Source organism: Manis javanica, chromosome 6 (genome assembly GCF_040802235.1).
Source record: "Manis javanica isolate MJ-LG chromosome 6, MJ_LKY, whole genome shotgun sequence".
Lineage (NCBI taxonomy): Eukaryota > Metazoa > Chordata > Mammalia > Pholidota > Manidae > Manis > Manis javanica.
Window position 1 is genome coordinate 54,269,079 of NC_133161.1, and position 18,087 is coordinate 54,287,165.

Sequence of the window (18,087 nt, forward strand, 5' to 3'; positions counted from 1 at the left end):
AACAGAAGAGCTCAGTCTGGACTGTGGGGTAACCCACGAGGAGACTTCGGGAACCCCAGGTACATTCAGTAGCACAGGTGCGTGAAGCCCCAGTATTTCTCAGGGAGGGGCATGTAGGAAGGAGGGAGAGAAGGTACAGAACAGGAAAAAGGCATTTTTCCGTGGTCACCATTCTGCCATCTATTTACTTTAGATGAATCTTCCCATTATCTTTTTGGGCCGAGGCCAAGCCAGGGCTTGTCTATATCTGTTTTCTGGTCTGTGTCTAACAGGAAATAAAAGCCTAGAGAGAGACACTGTATGAACAAATGGAGGACACACATTTCTCAGTTTTTGTTTGTTCGTCTCTAACAATCACTGTTCCTGATGTTGCAAAGAAGTGAAACAATTATTGCACCTTTCATTTCACCCAGTTTTAAACATTTCTTTTTCCCCTTTTCCCTCCAATTTTCTTGTTCTTGAATTTTGAACAGTCAGAAATAGAACTGGCATGTACAGAAGAAAAACACAAAAATCAGGAAAGGGAGAGGAAAATGGAAGGAAATGTCAATGAGCTTCCATGTTGCTCAAACTTTCACATTAAAAAAAATCCAGGGTATTTTGGAAGATGAGGGGTAAAAGGTCCCCATCGTACCAGTAGCGTCTTTGAATGACAGCCATAGTGCTGATGCAGGAGGACCCAGAGGCTGTCAGGCCTCTCCTGGGAAGTCATTGTTCACCTGCTCCTTGGGGCAGCAACGCATGCTCAGCTCTGAATCACTGAGAGAGAATCTGGTGGGGCAGGTTCCACTGCTGCATGAGGATTTGTTTGCATGAAGTTTCTTAGTTCTCGCCAGCACCTAGGGAGCCTTCTAATTCTTTGGCAAACATCAAACTGCTTTTGTTTCTCTTTATGGAAATAGGTCCCTATTTACAAAATGTTGTTAGATATACCCACCTGATTTTTTCCCACCATCTATATACCCTTTCTTCTCAGGGTGAAACTGTAGCCACCCACTCTCTTCTCCTGGTTTCAGGTGAGGAGTCTGAATTATGGGCATTGTAGTTCTCTTGTCTGGCACAGTTAGTGGTTAGGCAACCTTGGAGCCACACCAAGAGGACTTTTAGTCCCAGGAGGCTCAGGAAGCAGCAGTTGAAGTACAGCACACAGAGAAAGGCGTGTTTGGATGAGTCTTTGGTTTCGGTAGAATGATTTCCATTCACTAAAATAATGTTCCCGAACTAAAGAAGATGGGGCTCATTTCCACAACTGTAAGTTATTTTTAAAACATTAATATCCTTTTTCCTTTTGATATATGGTGCACACTAGGAAACTGTCATTTCCAAAACAATTGAACAAACTAAATGCTTCTTCTATTCCAAGCCCTGCTTGGAAAGGATAAAAAGGAAGGTCATTGATATTCTGTGGGTTTGTGGGACATTGTTTAGAATAAACTTTAAAACCTAGAATAGAATAATACCTTGAGACATGGCATGGCATAAAATAATGTCTAAAAGAGGAGGAAGACATGCAACATTCAGAGTCAAATGTAAAAAACAAACACAAAAATGTACTCTCACTTGCTTCAGATATGTAGATGGTTGAAATTATTCTAAGATGTGAAATATTTCAACAGGGAGATAGGTATGTTGAAAAGACTGGGCATTAAAGTCAGATAAAGTTGGACTCGGTTGCCCTGCTGCTTATTAGATGTGTGTGTGAGCTTTTAGCAAGATGTTTCACCTGGTGGAGCCTCAGTTTCCTCATTTCTAAAGTGGCTTTAAAACCTCCCTCACTGGGTTATAGAGTGAAATTAGCATAGTGCATTGTACTAAATGAGTGGACAATAACTGATGGAGGATAAACTTGCCTTTTTCCTAATTAAGTTTCAATTCAGCTTCAAAAACAAATTAAAGAGACAAAAAATACTGTATGATTCCACCTACATGTGGTATAGAGAATAATCAGATTCATAGAAATAGAAAGTGGAATGGTAGTTGTCAGATGTTGCAGAGAGGGATGGGAAATGTTTAATGGGTACAGAGTTTCAGTTTTGCAATTTGGAAATGTTCTGAAGAGTGGTTGACACAATATAAATATACTTAACACTATCGAACTGCACACTTACAGTGGTTAAGAAGAGAAATTTTATATTATGTATTTTTTACCACCTTTAAAAAAACACATCAAAGAGCATGCAGTGAAAATTCTGGTGCCTCCCACTTATTAAAATGTCTCTGAATCCTTAAGAAATGTGTAAGTCCATTTTTATGGGTCTGATTCCAGGACTGATGTTGTTAGTGTCTTATTTTTACATAACAGTAATTAATGGTGATAATGATGAATTTCTGATACATTCTTAAAGTTGTCTCTACCTTAGTGAAATTCTTTTTATATCCTCCATAACTTAATTATGTGATTATCTCTAATTCATAATAGTGATGTTTAAGATGCTTTTGTGGGTAAAGTATGGAATCTAGGAACTATGCAGTTATAACAATTAGTTACAACTAACTTGAAAACTTTAGATATAACTCAAATATATTATTTCTTCTAGTTTTTTTTACTTTCCCTCTAGCTAATTTATAAACAGGTTATTTTTATGTGTCTATGTCTTAGAGATAATAAAGAAAATCAGAACAGGATCTGTTAAATCCCAAGTTATATTAAAATGTATTAGATGATTTGAAGGACGGAGGACAATTTGGAATTAAATTGATTTTAAACATGAAAGCATGTCATTGTTGAATTTTTGGAAAATATTTTCTTGTAAGACCACACTCATGCCTAGCTGTCTATAAATACTAAGTATTCCCTATCATATTTGGTGATAATCAAACACTTTCAATAGTATCAATTTCAGTAACAACCAGTATCTGTGATGGATGTTCAGTTTTGCCATGAGATACCATATAAATGTAACCCCCTCAGGAGCTATGCCAGCAAGTTCAGGGGTAGCATTAGAATGAAAACGCAGGAGAAGGGAAGCTGTGGAAGCACTTGATAAACACAGGACACTACCCAGAAGGGCAACTTTGTTGTTCTTGCTGTTGAATGCCATCTATATGGTCTACCTTCTCCAAGAAGTGTCGTTTATTCATTTAAAAACTACTAGCAGTCCTGCAATGTTCTCCCACTGGGCAGGCTTTGGGGTTCGACTGTGAATGAGACACAGCCCTGGAGGGGATTCTGGTTGACTAGAGGACATATGTGCTATATTCATAAATAGCTAATGGGGGGCAGTGCTGATAATCCATCACACATGTCATTTCTGTCATCACTGTTGGTTAATTCTCACTTCTTACAAGGTTTGATGCTTAGTATCAGGAGATTACAAAGAAGCTTCCATAAATCTTTGCTTGAATTGTTATCAACCAGAAAAATAAACTCGAAAACTTGTATGTTAGTTTGTCAAAAGCAGGGTGGAATGAAGAGACACATACCAAGGATGCCAGGGCAAGGGGAGGTCATGGTTTACTGAATATCCAGAGGACACTCTGGGAAGTGGTAGAGCTTTAACCAGGCCTGGGAGGATGTGCAGAGTTGAAATCAGAAAAAGATGAAAAGTATCTCACCTAGAGCAATTACTTTGTGAGGGTGAAATTATTTTAGGCAATATATGGACTAGACATTCAATCACATTGAGTTATATAGTGAGAAGGTTAGTATAGTTTCAAATTACTTTCAATCCTTCAAGAGCAAGGTTTTTTGTTGTTGATATGTTGTTGTTTAAAATCTTCTAATACTTGTTTAATCCTCCTTTATAAGAACAATAGATTAAGTAGCAGGCTTAATGATTTTAGCAAGCAAAAGGTATTTACTTATAACTTTTTAGAGTAACATTTATTTTTATAGTTATCTCCTATTGATTCCAATAGATAGTAGTTTTTCCATTTATAGTGCTGATAGAAATTTGCTTTTAAAAGACTTAATCTGAGCTAAAAGGAGAGTGGATTTACAGAGACTGTTAAGTAAAATTGGTTCAGATGGTACTTGGTAATGCAAAAATCATGAAGCAGTGCCAGAAGACCTGGAGTTTGGGAACCATTTAAGTAAAGGTATGTTAAGTACAAAAATTAGGAAGTCAAATTGAATAGCGTTTTAGTCTAGCTATAAAGGAAGGATATTGACCGTTTTATGGAGGATATCCTGGAAGTTTTGGACAGTGGTGCTGGAATAAGGTTGATTTTGGAAGCTTTAAAAGGGATTTGGACTTCAGCTTCTAGATGGTAGTGTTCAAAAGGGTCCTGACCCAGGGACAACATGTTGAAAACTGTGCTTTAGTAAGATTACCCAAGGAATGGCATATAGGTGGCTTAGAGCACAGGACATGAATGGAGAGAGAGGGTTTTGGAAATAGGTTTTAATAATCTAAGCATGAATAAATAACAGGTGATGGGAATAAAAATGGAGAAGAAGAAAGGGATGGGAAAATTGTTAAAATAATGAAAATTAAGTAATAACAACAATAATTAGATGACTGCCAAGATGCTCTTAATTGTTAAGTTTGGTGGCCTGAGAGAATGACAGTAACATTGAGACAACAGAGAAGTTAATTCTCGGAGGGGAAATGATCCTTTGTACTTCAGTTGCTTTGATGCTGAGATGAGCTGACCTTCCGATGGAAAGGGAAACTGCATTGTTAATCACATGGGATTGAAATTCTAGAGAGCCACGAGAGTTGGCCAGAGACATGGAGACAGCAAGCACCTCCCTCATTAAGGTGCAGTTTGGCCCTGCTCTTCCTTCTGGCCCACCCAGGAGGAAGGAAGAGAATCCTCAGGTTTCTAGCTACGGGAAGAAGGAAGAGCAGGTCAGCTGTCTCCTGCCAAGATTTTATTTCTCTTGGGAGTTCTCTCTTGATTACTGTAGCCACTGCTCTGCTCGAGATGAGTCAAGGGTCTCTATAGGGTCCTTTCTCAGAATAAACAAAAACATCTTCATCTTTAGCCAGGAGAATAGTCACCAGTTTAATATCCAGGAATGGTAAAGTGCAATTTTGTCTTCTCCTTCCATTAGGAAAAGCACTTAATTTAGATGTTTCCCTATACATACAATACATAGTAGATATTTAAAGATAGATAAACATCATAAAACAAATGTGTACTCATCTCCCACCTTAACAAATTAATTATAAATTAGAAAAAATGTGATGTTATGCCTGATCCTAATCCTCTCTTTATCACCTCAAAGGTTCCTATGATCCTTGCTTTGTAGATTTTCTCTCCACTGTATGTTTGTGTTCTCTTATCTATTTTTATTTTTATTTTTATGTTTTTATTCTTTCCACTGCTATGTGAATATATCCATAAACTGTATATAATATTGTTTTGAATGTTTAAAAATTTCATATAAACAATGAAGTACTCATCTGCAACTTGGTTTTTTGTCTCAGCATTGAGTTTTTGAAATCAATCTGTGTTGATTCTTGTAACACCACTTATTCATAGCTGTCCAGTTTTTTTCTGTCATCAACAGCACTACAATAAATATTTTTACATATGCCAGTGTGTCCAAATGTAAGAATTACTCTCGTGAATATTCTAGGAATCAATTTACTGAGCCCTAGGCATATGCATCTTTAATTTTATGAGATAATAATAAATTGCTTTCCAAGATATTTATACCACATTATATTCCTAGCCAAAATGAATGAGAGTTCCTGTTTCTTCATATTCTCAACACACTTGTGTATCTCAGATGTTCTAATTAAATGATCTCTCTGGATGACTGAAAAGCAGACTCTTGTGATGTCTGGAAGTCTCAAATATGTTTGGAACACTCCAATCTCTAAAATATAGTGCAAAACTTGATCTCAAATCAACTTCCTTTTTTCTCAGCCTATGATATGAGATATTGACTGACTTGTCCATTTAACAGACATCTGCTTTAGTGTTAACTATATTAACAATAATAATATTGATAGTAACTATTTATACCATTGAATGCTTACTACATGCCAAATACTGTCCTAAACACTTAATTACATTTTATTTAATAATTTTGGGGCAAATAATAATATTATACCAATTTTAAGGGTGGAAAACTGATTCACAGAAGTATTATATTAATAGTATGTAAGGGTGGTACATTTTGTGTTTAGTCAGTTTATTTCGGCCAAAACAGGTGAGAAAGAACAGGTGGGAACAGACTGGGAGAGAGGCACCAACGTATCATGATTCTTAACTTTCAAAGGTTCAGAATCTAGTTAATACTTATATAGCATTAAAAGAGCATAGCTAAGTAATGAGAAGTCTCAAATGAGTGCTATATTTGTAGTTGGGAGAATTTAATTTTACCTAGAAAGATTGGAAAATGATTCCTACAGGTGATTGAACTTTATTGAGCCTCAGACACAAAAGAAGGGAAGTTGAAGAAGCAAATATGGAGGGAGTAGCTTTTTTGGAAAATATGAGGAAGTGGAAAGTACAAGGTATATTTAGTAAAGTTAATTTACCTAGTCGTTAACTCAACAAATAATTCCTGCACATCTATCTGTTATGTGTGAGGCACTGAGCTAAGTTCTGGGATACAGGTGTGCTTGGAGATGTAGTCTTTGGGGAAATGGGAGCAAAAACATGAAGAGAATAAGACTGAAAAGATAGGTTACTTCTAATTATGAAGGATTTTCAAATATTAGCCTAAGGAGTGTGCGCTTCATTCTGAAGGCAGTGAGGAATCAATGTGAGTCACTGTGAGTGAATGGCATTTTTCACTTATTTATTCAGTAAACATTTATTCTACCTGTGCTTTGCTTAATGCTGGGCATATAGGGGTGAGGGAGCTCATATTACAGAAGTGACAGATATATAAAATTGATAATACAATGCGAGAAGTAAGGCAGGAGTTTGCATGGGCTAGAGATGCCTGCTTCAGGTTGGTAAGTGTAGTGAGGGACAGGGAGCACAATGGTGGGAGACAGGCCAAGATGCTTTTTGGGGTAAAGGAAATTGCTTGAAGAAATTTGACTACCACATTTAGTCTTTTATGAAACAGCATTTTTTTTTCTGATTTCAGACGTATTGCATGTTCACTGTAGAAAAACTCAAGAACCACAATCATACTTAATGAGGATGTACATTTTTAAGATTTGTGTATATATCCTAGTAGTCTTTTTATGCCTATTATAGATACTAAGAATGAATAATTTACAAAAAGTGTTATATGATCATTTAGTTTATTTAACAATATGCTACACATTTCCATATCATTATATATTTTTCTGTAACTTTAAATTGCTCATTTATATGTGACATTATAATTTAACCACTCCTCTAGTCTTGACAATATGTTTTTCTTCTAGTATTTGCTATTATAAATAGTGTGACATTGAACGTTATTGTACAAAAATCTTAGGACATACTGATTATTTTAAAGATAAAGTTTTGAATTATAGGTTATAATACCCACTAAAACTTCTGACCATATCATACAAGAGAAAGAAAGCCTTTCGATATTTAACAAGAAATTGAATTACTGGGACTTGAATTTTAGAAAGATCATTCTTCACATACTGTGAAAAAAGATTAGAGGCAGTAGATCAGGTAGGATTTATTGCTGAAGTCTAGGTGAGAAAAAAAGAGAGCCTACACAGATGAAGTCATATTAGTGATGGAATGTGGCAGAAGGCTTTAGAAATATTAATTTTGGAGAAATTAGTGAATTAGGGACAGTGACAGGGGGACAGAAATGGGGTGAACTTGATTGGAGATTACCTCCCCATTTCTGACATAGGTAACTGAGTGGATGGTGGTGTTTTGTTCTCTTAGACAGGGAAGACAGGAGAAGCAGGTTTGGGAGGAAGGATAGGTGAATTCAGTTGAGGCTAGTGGACTGTGACATGCCTGTGACCATCCACATGGAGAAATTGCTTAAGTAGTTGGACAAGTCTGGAATCAGGAGTGCAAATGGGTTGGAGATGAATAGGTGGTGACAGCAGTCCCTCAGTGTAGCTACAGTCATGGGTGTGGGTGGGACCCCCCAGAGGTTTAAGGACAGCACCATGAGAAGAGCATGGGGCTCTTGGTAGGGCCCTCTGACACAATCACATTCAGGCTTCATCAGGGGAAGAAAGAGCCATAGTGGAGACTGAGGAAGAGAGGCCAGGGAAATAGGAGGAAACCCAAGGGAGGGCAGAGTGAGTGAAGACAAAGGAGAACTTCCTGAGGAGCTAGATATTAAAAGTGTCCATGTCACAGTGAGGCCTAGTAAAAATGAAAGGTGTTCTTTAAATTTTGCTGGAAGTTCTGTCCTGAGCAGTTCTAGTAGAGTGGCAGGGACACGCACTCAGGTGCCATAACTAGACCTGTGTTTCAACAAGGTGACTTTAGTGGCAGTGGGTAGAATGGCTTAAGGAAGAGATGAGAAGGTGGAAGACTAGTGCAGTGAAGTGGGGACTGAAGCTCTGGAAGGGAGATAAGGACTAACCTAGGGCAGTGGCCGTGGCCCTGATCAGAAACTGTGGCAATAGGACCTGTCAGTAGGTGGATGTGATGTGTGAGAGAGAGGATGGACTTCAGAAGGGCTTTAACTGGCTATGACAGAGAAGATTGTGAATCCATCAACAAAGGCAGAGTTCAGGAAAAGAAAGAAGCATTTTTGTTGCTGAAAATAAGTAGGAGAGATGAGTTTTGCCTTGGATATATTGATTTGGGGTATTTATGGGCTTATTGGATAAAGGTATGGCAGCATTCACATGGAGAACTTCTAAAGGTGGGTGTTACCAGCTCCTCAGCTCAGGGCAGAAATCTAGGTTAGAGACAAAGATCACTGCGATTTTCCCATAACAGTGGGATTTGGAAGCTTGAGGAAGGCTTAAATAACTCAAAGAGATGACCCAATGTGAGAAGAACAAGAAAAATGTGGGGAATATTTAAATAAAGAGGTGATAGGTGGAGCCCCGAAGAAACCAGGGAATGAATGAATGATGGAAGCAGCAGTAGGGAAACCTCTAAGATATTAACTGAGAAAGCAGAGGAGGCCTGAGTGTCTGGAAGGCAAGGTCATGACCTGGCCAGCTACAGGCAGTGCAAGCAGGGAGAGGACAAAGGAAGGCCTTTGAGATCCGGCTTCCTCCAGCTCCTGCTTTCTCCGGGAAAACACATTTTTAGAATATTTATTGTGATTTAGTTATTATTTTCTTCTCAATTTGTTTTTCTTTTTGTATGGAATTACTTAACTTTGTTTAATTCTGTAACATAGCTTTCAATTTCTCTTTCTGTCTGAAGTTACAGAAAATATTTTATGGCCAAGCTTATATTACTACGTACCAGCCAGTTTTGACCTTGTGAAAATCTATCAAATGTAAAACTTTATGCAGTTTTCTCTCCCCATTTTTATTTTTTGCCATTCTGAACAAAGTGTATTTATTCACATATCAATTCATATGTCCATTACTTTAAATTTGCTGAAACTTTCTCCTGATACCTATAGCCTAAATTTAATTCTAGATCCTTAGACCAAGAAACTAGGGGGAATCTCTTTATTCTTTGCTAATTGAAAAAGAGCAAGTCTCCTGGGCCATGCTTTTTTTGGATAATTTTAGTAAACTGAAAATACAGTGAAAAATGTTACTTGTTTTTTAATATCAAGAATCAAGCAAGCATCATTTTCCAGGTGTAGAAGTTCATTCCTCCATATTTACATGGAGCTCACAAACTTACATTATGTTATCCAAACTATTTGTCTGTATTTCCAGGGAAAAGAAAGTCTGTTTGCTAGCACTCTTCTATTTACTGAAAAATATAGACTCATTTATTCCACCTTTGACGTTTCATTCAGGTTTCCAAAAGTTGACATTATACATATTTGGGAAGTACGTTTCACTTGGACTAGGATTTACATGCAACTATGTCAGAATGTCAGGGCTGGAAATAAATGGTATTAGAGACTTTATGGCAAATGGAAAGACTTGAAAATAGTATTTTAAAAATTAAGCAATGAATAGAGGCTTTAATATGTATCCAAATATGTCTCCAAAGATACTAAAGAAAATTTTAAAGTAGTTTTTACAATAAAAAATTCATATAATATAAAAGCATGGAAAATGAAAAGCAAGCTGACACACCAGGTTTCCGGTTTCTCAGCCGTGAATCCTCTCCTTGGGAGCACCGCACGGCAGTCAGGTTCTTTTGAGTTCTTCCAGGAGGAAATACCCTAAGCATATGGAGTGTCTGGTGCTCTTCATTTTTTTACTTAATATAGTTTGGTGATTGACCAATATCTTTGCATATAAAGATATCACTTTTTTTTTTTTACCACAATGACTATGGATATGCCAAAATGTACTTATTGGTCTTCTAGTGATGATTTTTATGTAATTTCCAGTCTTTAACTATGATTAACACAGCTGCAGCAATCATTTTTTGCACAGTAACAGGATATTAAATTGGAAAATTTGACTAGGATTCTAAGACAACTGATTTTAGATACCAAAAAGAGATACTGACTAAAATCCCAGTTGGCAATATTTTCATAGTTTTTGAGCTCCTCACCCGTTTCTAGGTTATGAAGAAACTTAAAGGAAAAAAAACACAGCGGGTTTTATGAGAATGATTTTCAGAGAGCTCACCCAGTGCAGAGGGGTAGAAATGAGAGACGGTACTTTTTTACCTCAAGATTAGAGGAAGTGGCTTCATTGCTCACTCCTGGGAAGCTTGATGTGTTTTCCTGCCAGGAAACCAGAGCTGAGGGAGGCAGAGCTGACAGAAGAATTAGGTACATTGCTCACTTCTCAAGTGGTGCAATCATAAACTTCATTAGCGGATTCCCCCAAAGCTCACTTGCGCAGTGTCTGCACACGCACAGTATCGGCACTAAACAATGTGGAGGCAAAACCAGCTTCCAGTCATACCAGTAGAGTAAATACGTTCTATTTCTCCCTTTCCTTCCCTGTTCTCCAGCTTTGGAGGCGTTCATAACAGGAACTTGCAAATTGGATTCCTGTTGAGAACAGAAATGAAGCAGAAAAAGAGAATGGAGAATGGTGTGCTGATGGAAATAGTGGATGGGGCATTTTAATTTATGAATCAAAACTGCATTTTGCAACTTAAAGTAACCACAGCATTTTCTTTAAGACTAAGGGTGACCAGAAGAGACACGGGGCCAACTGGGGAATTTTCACCAGTGGTATTGGAAAAAACTCCTCTCAATGAATACAATTTAAAAGGAAAGTAGTGGATGAAAATACAATTGCAATTCTGATTCATCTCACAGATTGTATTTCAAATGGTTACATACCTATTTTGCCTACATACAAGATAAACATTTTTAAACAAGGACAATATATTCATCTAAGAATTTCCAGAGCAGAGTAAATTAATTTGCGGTAAGAATAATTGAAACTAAAATCGTACTCTAGATCTATACTTTCCAATATGGTAATCACTAGCTACATATGTCTTTTAAATTTTAAACTAACTAAAATTAAAAATTCATTTCCTCACTGCACTCACTTTAAGTGTGCAACAGCTACATATGGCAATTTGATTACCTGCTTTGACACAGTACATAGAGAATATTTCCCAAATCATAGAATTTTTGGTCTTTACCACAGACATTAAACCATTTAATTCTCAAAAAACATGGTGGCAAAGGTATAATTATTCTTCCGACTTAATAGATGAAAAAAATAGAAGATCAGAGAGGTTCAGAAACTTGATTGAGTTCTTTGATGCTGGGTCCCATTTTCTTTCTTCTAAACCACATTTGTTGACCCTCAAAGCAAGTATAAAATATAAAATGGGTTTCAGTCTACTTTTTAAAAATACCTGGGGAATATTGTGAAATCTAGAAATCCCTAAGGAAAGGAGGCTTTGCCCATCTCTGTATCATTGCTATTGGTGGAAAATAGTCTTGTTTCTAATTTCTAATACCTCCCATTTTACAACCCATAAAATTCATCAGAGGCAGATTCAACTAAAAGACTGAATAAATAGTAATCGTTTCAGTAGCAATAGCAAAATGCGAAACAAGGGAACTTACCTGTATTATCCCTTCACTTCTGTATGGTTTCTAAAACACTACTCACTGACTTGGGTATGTGTAGATCATTTGAAACTTAATTTGCTATGTGTTGCTTTGAAAAATGTCTTTTAAAAAGCCAATAAACTATTGCTTCACACTAGACATCTAGTGGTGTGGGAGATAGCTGTTGTATGAGGAAAGGAAATGCAAGAGCAATTAAAGAAAATTAAGATAATTAAAAGTAAGAAAGTAATGTATGAAACCCTCCCTCCCTGCCAACCCTTCCTTTACGGGAGGCCAGAGAGGTCCAACTGGGGCATGGACTTGTCCTTGGGAGCTGAAGCTCAAAAATGGAATCTAAGGACATCTTAAATGCCAAACTTCTAGGGGTGACTTGCAGTGCTAGGGAGCTCAGGGGTGCAAGACAAGAAGTGAGTTGGGCTCTGCCACTTCTCTCCATTCTCATGACCACTTTCCTAGTTTGGCCACGGCCACCTCTCCCAAACTCCAGTTCTGCTCCACCTTTTACTTTCTGTCTTTCTAAGATGTAAATTATAAATGGGATCTTGCCATTCCCTTAATATAAACTCTGTGTCTTCTTTTTCAGGGGGGGCTGAAGTTCAAGTTCCTCAGGATGTCTTCTAAAGCCATTCACAACAAGCCCCTGATGGCCCCAGCAGCCTTTCCTCTCACCACTTCCCCGGTCTCCTGTCTCTGCCCCTGGCCCACCGCTGTGGCCCACCTTTCTGAACTACTTGCTGCTTTTTCCTTTTACCTGAGGCACTCTCTGCCTTTCCTCTCCCTACAACTCTAGTATGGAGCTGGTATTTGAACTCAAATAGCTCAATCTTCAGAATTCATTTAATAAACATTACAGGATACCTTGGAGCAGATAGGCTGAAAGGCCTCTCCTGTCCTCCTGAATTTCTTGATCCTGGCTACTATTTTCGTCTTTCTCTTTTGTGATCACTGCAAACTGTGTCAACCTTCCTCTGGGTCTGACCAGTACCCATCAAGGTCACTTTATATTTTATTCATCAATATTGGTACTATAGTGCCACATCTCTCTCTTTAGAATATATATTTTGAAATAAATAAACATAAAAATAGAAATCCATCCTGCCAAATAATACCCAATCGTCTCTGATGACTTTAGAAAGGAGATGAACAACTACCTGGGTAGGCTTAGGTTGACACTTTCCTGGATGCGGAGTGAAATGAAAAATGTTAAAAATGGATGTGACACAGACAATGACCTATAAGAATGGATGTTGGCCAGTATGTTGTATCTGGGTGTTTTCACTGAATATCCACTCTGCTTAGAAATGGCATGGGCATGAAAATATTGCTTGGCTCTTGTAAACATGCAGTATTGGGGAGCACTCATGTTTCTAGGTTAGAATGGCAAGAGATGTCTTAGAAACTTCACTATGCGTCAATGGGAATATTTCTCCTGGCTCAGGCAAAAAGGAAATGAGGTTCTGATGGTTGAGAGCATTGCTTCAGCTCCCTTCTTATGCAATTATAGGGCTTGATCTTGTCCTGAGTTGAGTCTGGCGGTTTCCTAAAGTTGAAATTCCCTGTAATTAACCTATGCACTTTTGCCTGTTCCAGTTTGACAACGACTTACTTTCAATTCCAGGACTTGTTGTTATGATCAATAAATTAACTGACAATGTTGATAGCAAAGGTCTCTCAATAACCTCTTCTTTTCTTGGATGTCATAGTGTTTTTTCTTTGGTTTTTATTATTATTATTTTGAAATATAACTCAGTAGTGTTTGTCAATAGAAGATGTATTTTTATGTTTATCTGTAGCTGTCCATGTCTATTAATCTTTTAAATGAGTGTATGTGTGTGTATGCATGTGTGTGTGTGTACATGCAAATGGTACTGCCACTTGCTTTCCTTTATTCTCTGTCTTGCTAATAATTGCATAGGAGGTGGCTAAATTGCAATTGCTTTAAAACTCTTACAAGGCTTTTTTCCTTTATGAAAATACATATAATTTACAACTTCCTTATTAATTCAGTTTATAGAACATTTAGTGTTTCTTATTTTTAAATTTATTTTAAGCATTGTTTTAAGATAAAAATAAGATTTATTTTTAAAATATTAAGTGCTAAATACTAAAAGAAGGTGGCAAAGCTTCAAAGTAGATTCTGCAGTATTCTTTTTGAATGACACTTTATGTACCCTTGACTCACCTCTGTGAGTTCCTCTTCATTCATTTTGGTGTTTCATTCTCATGTTGTGAAGTGCTCTGTTGTCACTGTGTGCTTCCTATTTCATTTGAGCAATTATACTTATCCCTTCATTCTAATCTTTATTTCACAGCAGGTCTGACATGATTGCTTCCTGATAATTATGTGATGATCTCCCTGGAGGGTGTGTGGGGGCAAGTGGTGCTGGAGCAGGAGGATGGCTTCAGGCCACGAGGATGCCAGAGCGTCCATTGTGTTGAGCACCGCAAGCCAAGGCCTTCACCTCCATCCTTTACCGATTATTTCCTGGGTTGAGCTTCTGCCTCTGACACTCCACCCCCACCCCCAGGTCCCTTCTCTGGGTAATTCCCTTTGGCCTCAGATAGCTTTGTCTAGGATGGTGCCTATTTTTTCCTTGAAACTGACAGGACAAGGTCAAATCTGCCAACTTTTTATCTGTATACCACATTCCCACCTTCATAGCTAAGGATTTTCCCTTCTACTCCCAGCCTTCTTGCACAAGCCCTGTATAAACTACATAATCTATGTCTTTATTTCTTATCTGCAAAAAGAGCTAACAGCATCGGATACTTTTCTCTGTAGATAGTCCTGAGAATTAATAAGCTGGCATTCAAAATACAAGTGTCTAAGATAACAGGCCCTCCATAAATCCAAATTACTATTATTACCATCCTCCCTTCTTACTGCCAGCAGAATAATAACTCACACAAGATCTAGTATTTATAGAGGACTTTGAATTTTTAAAAGTGTTTAAGAATATTTAATAATTTAGCAAAGACTCTCTCTGCAAGTCTCATCATCAAACTTATGTGGACAAAGGACTTAGTGGGTCCTTATAAATCTCTCTTTTTCATGAACCCTTCATTGTGTTGCCATTTCAGAATATTATTTTTTAGTCCCATTTTGTTTTTCATTTGAAGGATTTGTTCTGTATCAAGGCTGCTTGGTGTGTATGGGATTTATTCTTCTGATTGAATTAGTTGGATTATATATGAAATTTGACTTACAAATTGGAAACCTTCATAAAAATCTTAACTTCATTAGAAGAGAACTGGAGAGATAAAAAATGAGGCTGAGATCTGAATAAATAAACATAAAAATAGAACCCCAGAATGGAGGCCAGGACCAGGGGCAGACCTCAGGAGCTTATCAAATTGAATAATCAAAGTGTGGAACCGGGACAAAATGCTTTCTTGTCTGGATAAGGCTTAAATGTTTACATTGGTCAACTGACCCCCTTTTATCCACCGATGCCCACTCAGAGACTAACATCCATTAAACTCTAGTCTCTGGCAATCTTGTTCATTGTTTACATCCTAAACTAGGATGATATGTTTTGTTCCTTATCCTTCTTGATCTCTCATGCTGCATTTGGATCCAGTGCCTAATTCTGGTTCAGAAAAGTCCCTGGGACTTTACTTAGGCACAAGTCTAATTAGTGCCAGGTTTTTCCCAGTCCTGGGAAAAGGAATGAGACATGGTTTCCATCAATGTCTTTTTGGCAATGGTTTGCTTCTCTTCCTGCCACCCTCCTCCATGCCCTGGGTGTCCCATGCCCTCAGGAACTTCTGATGTAGGTAGTTCTTGAGGTTTCTTTGCTAACACCAAACTTCCTACCTTCCTATTACTCCCTCCTTTACCTGGATAAGTCATGTGGTAATTAGAAGATCGTCTGCCCTCATGGTTTGACTGTTTCAGGGCTTCACCACTTTAGAGCGGTATTCTCTTCTTATGACCTTTGATATTGTTTATGCTGAAATGGTTTTATTAAACAAATATTTCTATAAATGAAATTGCCTATATAGTCTTCTGGACAACATAAGCCTATATATTGTGAGGAATAGAAATGAAAAAAGAAAATAACTGGTAGCTTTGGGAGCATTTCTCCTAAAAGCCATCGTATTAAGTCTACTATTAGATGATCAAAATTGGATTAAAACTTTTCTGTTTCATCTGAAATTGAGTGTGAAGAACCATGACTTTTAACTTTGCAGCTCAAATATGGCTTTTTAAATTTTCCATGATATACCCAAAGTTTGTCTGAAGCCTAGTGCATAACGAAATTACACTCTACTTTCTTGGTTTTCATCTGGAGACACATGTAAAATAAGCCATACTCCCAAATTAGTTAATTCTTCAGTTCATTGATAGTGGGCACCCAAGAACATGTGCAGGTTTTACTAAATGGGCAAATAGTTTGATATGTATGATGTTTAAAATCGAAATCAGTTCAACATTTTAAAATGACCAAGAAAGAAAAACAAGTTGTCACAGAGATTCCACAGAATCTTTGTCTTAGCTGTGCTTATTTAATATACAAAATAACACAGGGCCGCATGATTCTTTACTCAGAGGGTCAAAAATTTAGATCCATTTTGTCTGTATAGGGAAGAGGCAAGAAGCCGAACCATTTGAAGGCAAACCTGAAAAGAAGAGAGCAGCCCTGTGTTGGATGGACCTGGGAGGAGAGTTGAAGAGAGAAAATAGTGTTTGCTGCCTTGTTGAGTTTAAGAAAATCTCAGGCTCTCTTTAATTTTTAACCAAATCCAAAATCACTCAAGCCTTTCAAACACAACAATTTTAATTTTAAGCCAATATTAGGATTGACCTTCTTGTGACAAAAATAAACATCTGGAAATCAGGGAACCTGAGATCTGATATTAATCTATCACCACCTAGGTAAGTGTTTTTAGAGCACTCACAACTTCAAAGCCTCAGTTTCTATATTCATAAGGCAGCGGAAGCTGATCAATAGTACTTAAATGTGTGCCATGGAAAACCACGAGTTCTGTGGGGTGACTCCAGAGCTCCTCATTACAGTGGAAGGGCATCTAGCAACGTGAGGGCAGTGGGCTTTTGTCCCCTTACCTTTCAACCAGATGAACTTTGCTTTTATTTATTTATTTTACAACTCTATTTCTTTAAGTTTTTGACATATTTCACTTGAAGAAATAGGTTCTCCACAGAGAGAATTATCTTTGAAACCATTCAACTAAATTATTCCTAAGGTCTTTTCAGTTCTAAAGATATGTTTTCTATGATAATAAATAATAATATACATTGCCTCCAGCACATGCACACATATACATATAATAATGTTATTATATGTTTATACACTGCCTTTCCCCAATATAACTTGAAGTACCTAATCACAAAAATATATATACAATAAAATAAAAAAATTAATGATAAAAACTAAGCCTCATATAATAATGACAAGGTATGGTGGGTTAAGGGAAGAGATTCATTATATTAAACAAATAAACAAAAAACAGGAATATAGGAAGTTACTACAAATGTGCAAAAACTCAGCCTAAGCTTCTCTAGCAGCCAAGGAAAAACTTAAAGCATGAGAAGTACTGTTTTTTTTAATAAGACAAAACATGAAGATTAGGAGGAAGGTACTTCTCCTGTTCCCAACCGCTGAGCATAATTCACTATACATGGCTTTATACAATAACATAATGGGCAAGTTCCCCCATTACAGTTCTACAAAAATATAAAGTTTCAAATAGGAAATTTCACATCTCATCTTTACCACAAGTAAAAACCAAGGAAGTAGTTCTAAGTTATCTTTCTGCAAAGGCCGTTTTGATAGGAGGCTGAAGCAAATACTTTCCTTTAAAGCTGCCTTTTGAGTGGATTTGATTTAGGGTAAGACTGGAAGAACCATGTACTGTGCTGGTTCACAGAGCCCCTTTGAGTGTCAGCATGGCTTTTGATAGAAACTATGCAGTAAGCACTTTAAATTCACATGCTGAGGACATATCTGGAAGGCAGCCTTTCCTTATTGTTCTTGAAGATGGCAAAATGATGTTTTGTGTGGAAATAAAGTTCCTGGCACGGCCTTGCTCTCAGAGTTGCCCACTGGACCTCAGCCAGAGGAGCCCAGAGGTTAGGCTGGTGTTCACCAACACCT

At 37.3% G+C, this 18,087-nt stretch overlaps 1 protein-coding gene across 7 annotated transcripts in view; it reads left to right on the forward strand.

The window, feature by feature from the left end:
- Positions 1-739: 739 nt before the first annotated feature.
- MACC1 (MET transcriptional regulator MACC1) overlaps positions 740-18,087 on the forward strand; it is a 157,943-nt gene continuing 140,595 nt past the window's right edge. For 4 of the 7 annotated variants that reach the window (XM_073238721.1, XM_073238722.1, XM_037021952.2 and 1 more), the window contains exon 1: positions 804-1,251. The gene's annotated coding sequence lies outside the window, so the exon portion shown is untranslated. Of the gene's footprint in view, positions 1,252-18,087 lie in introns of all 7 variants that reach the window. The other 3 variants (XM_073238723.1, XM_073238724.1, XM_073238725.1) reach the window with 3 other exon arrangements.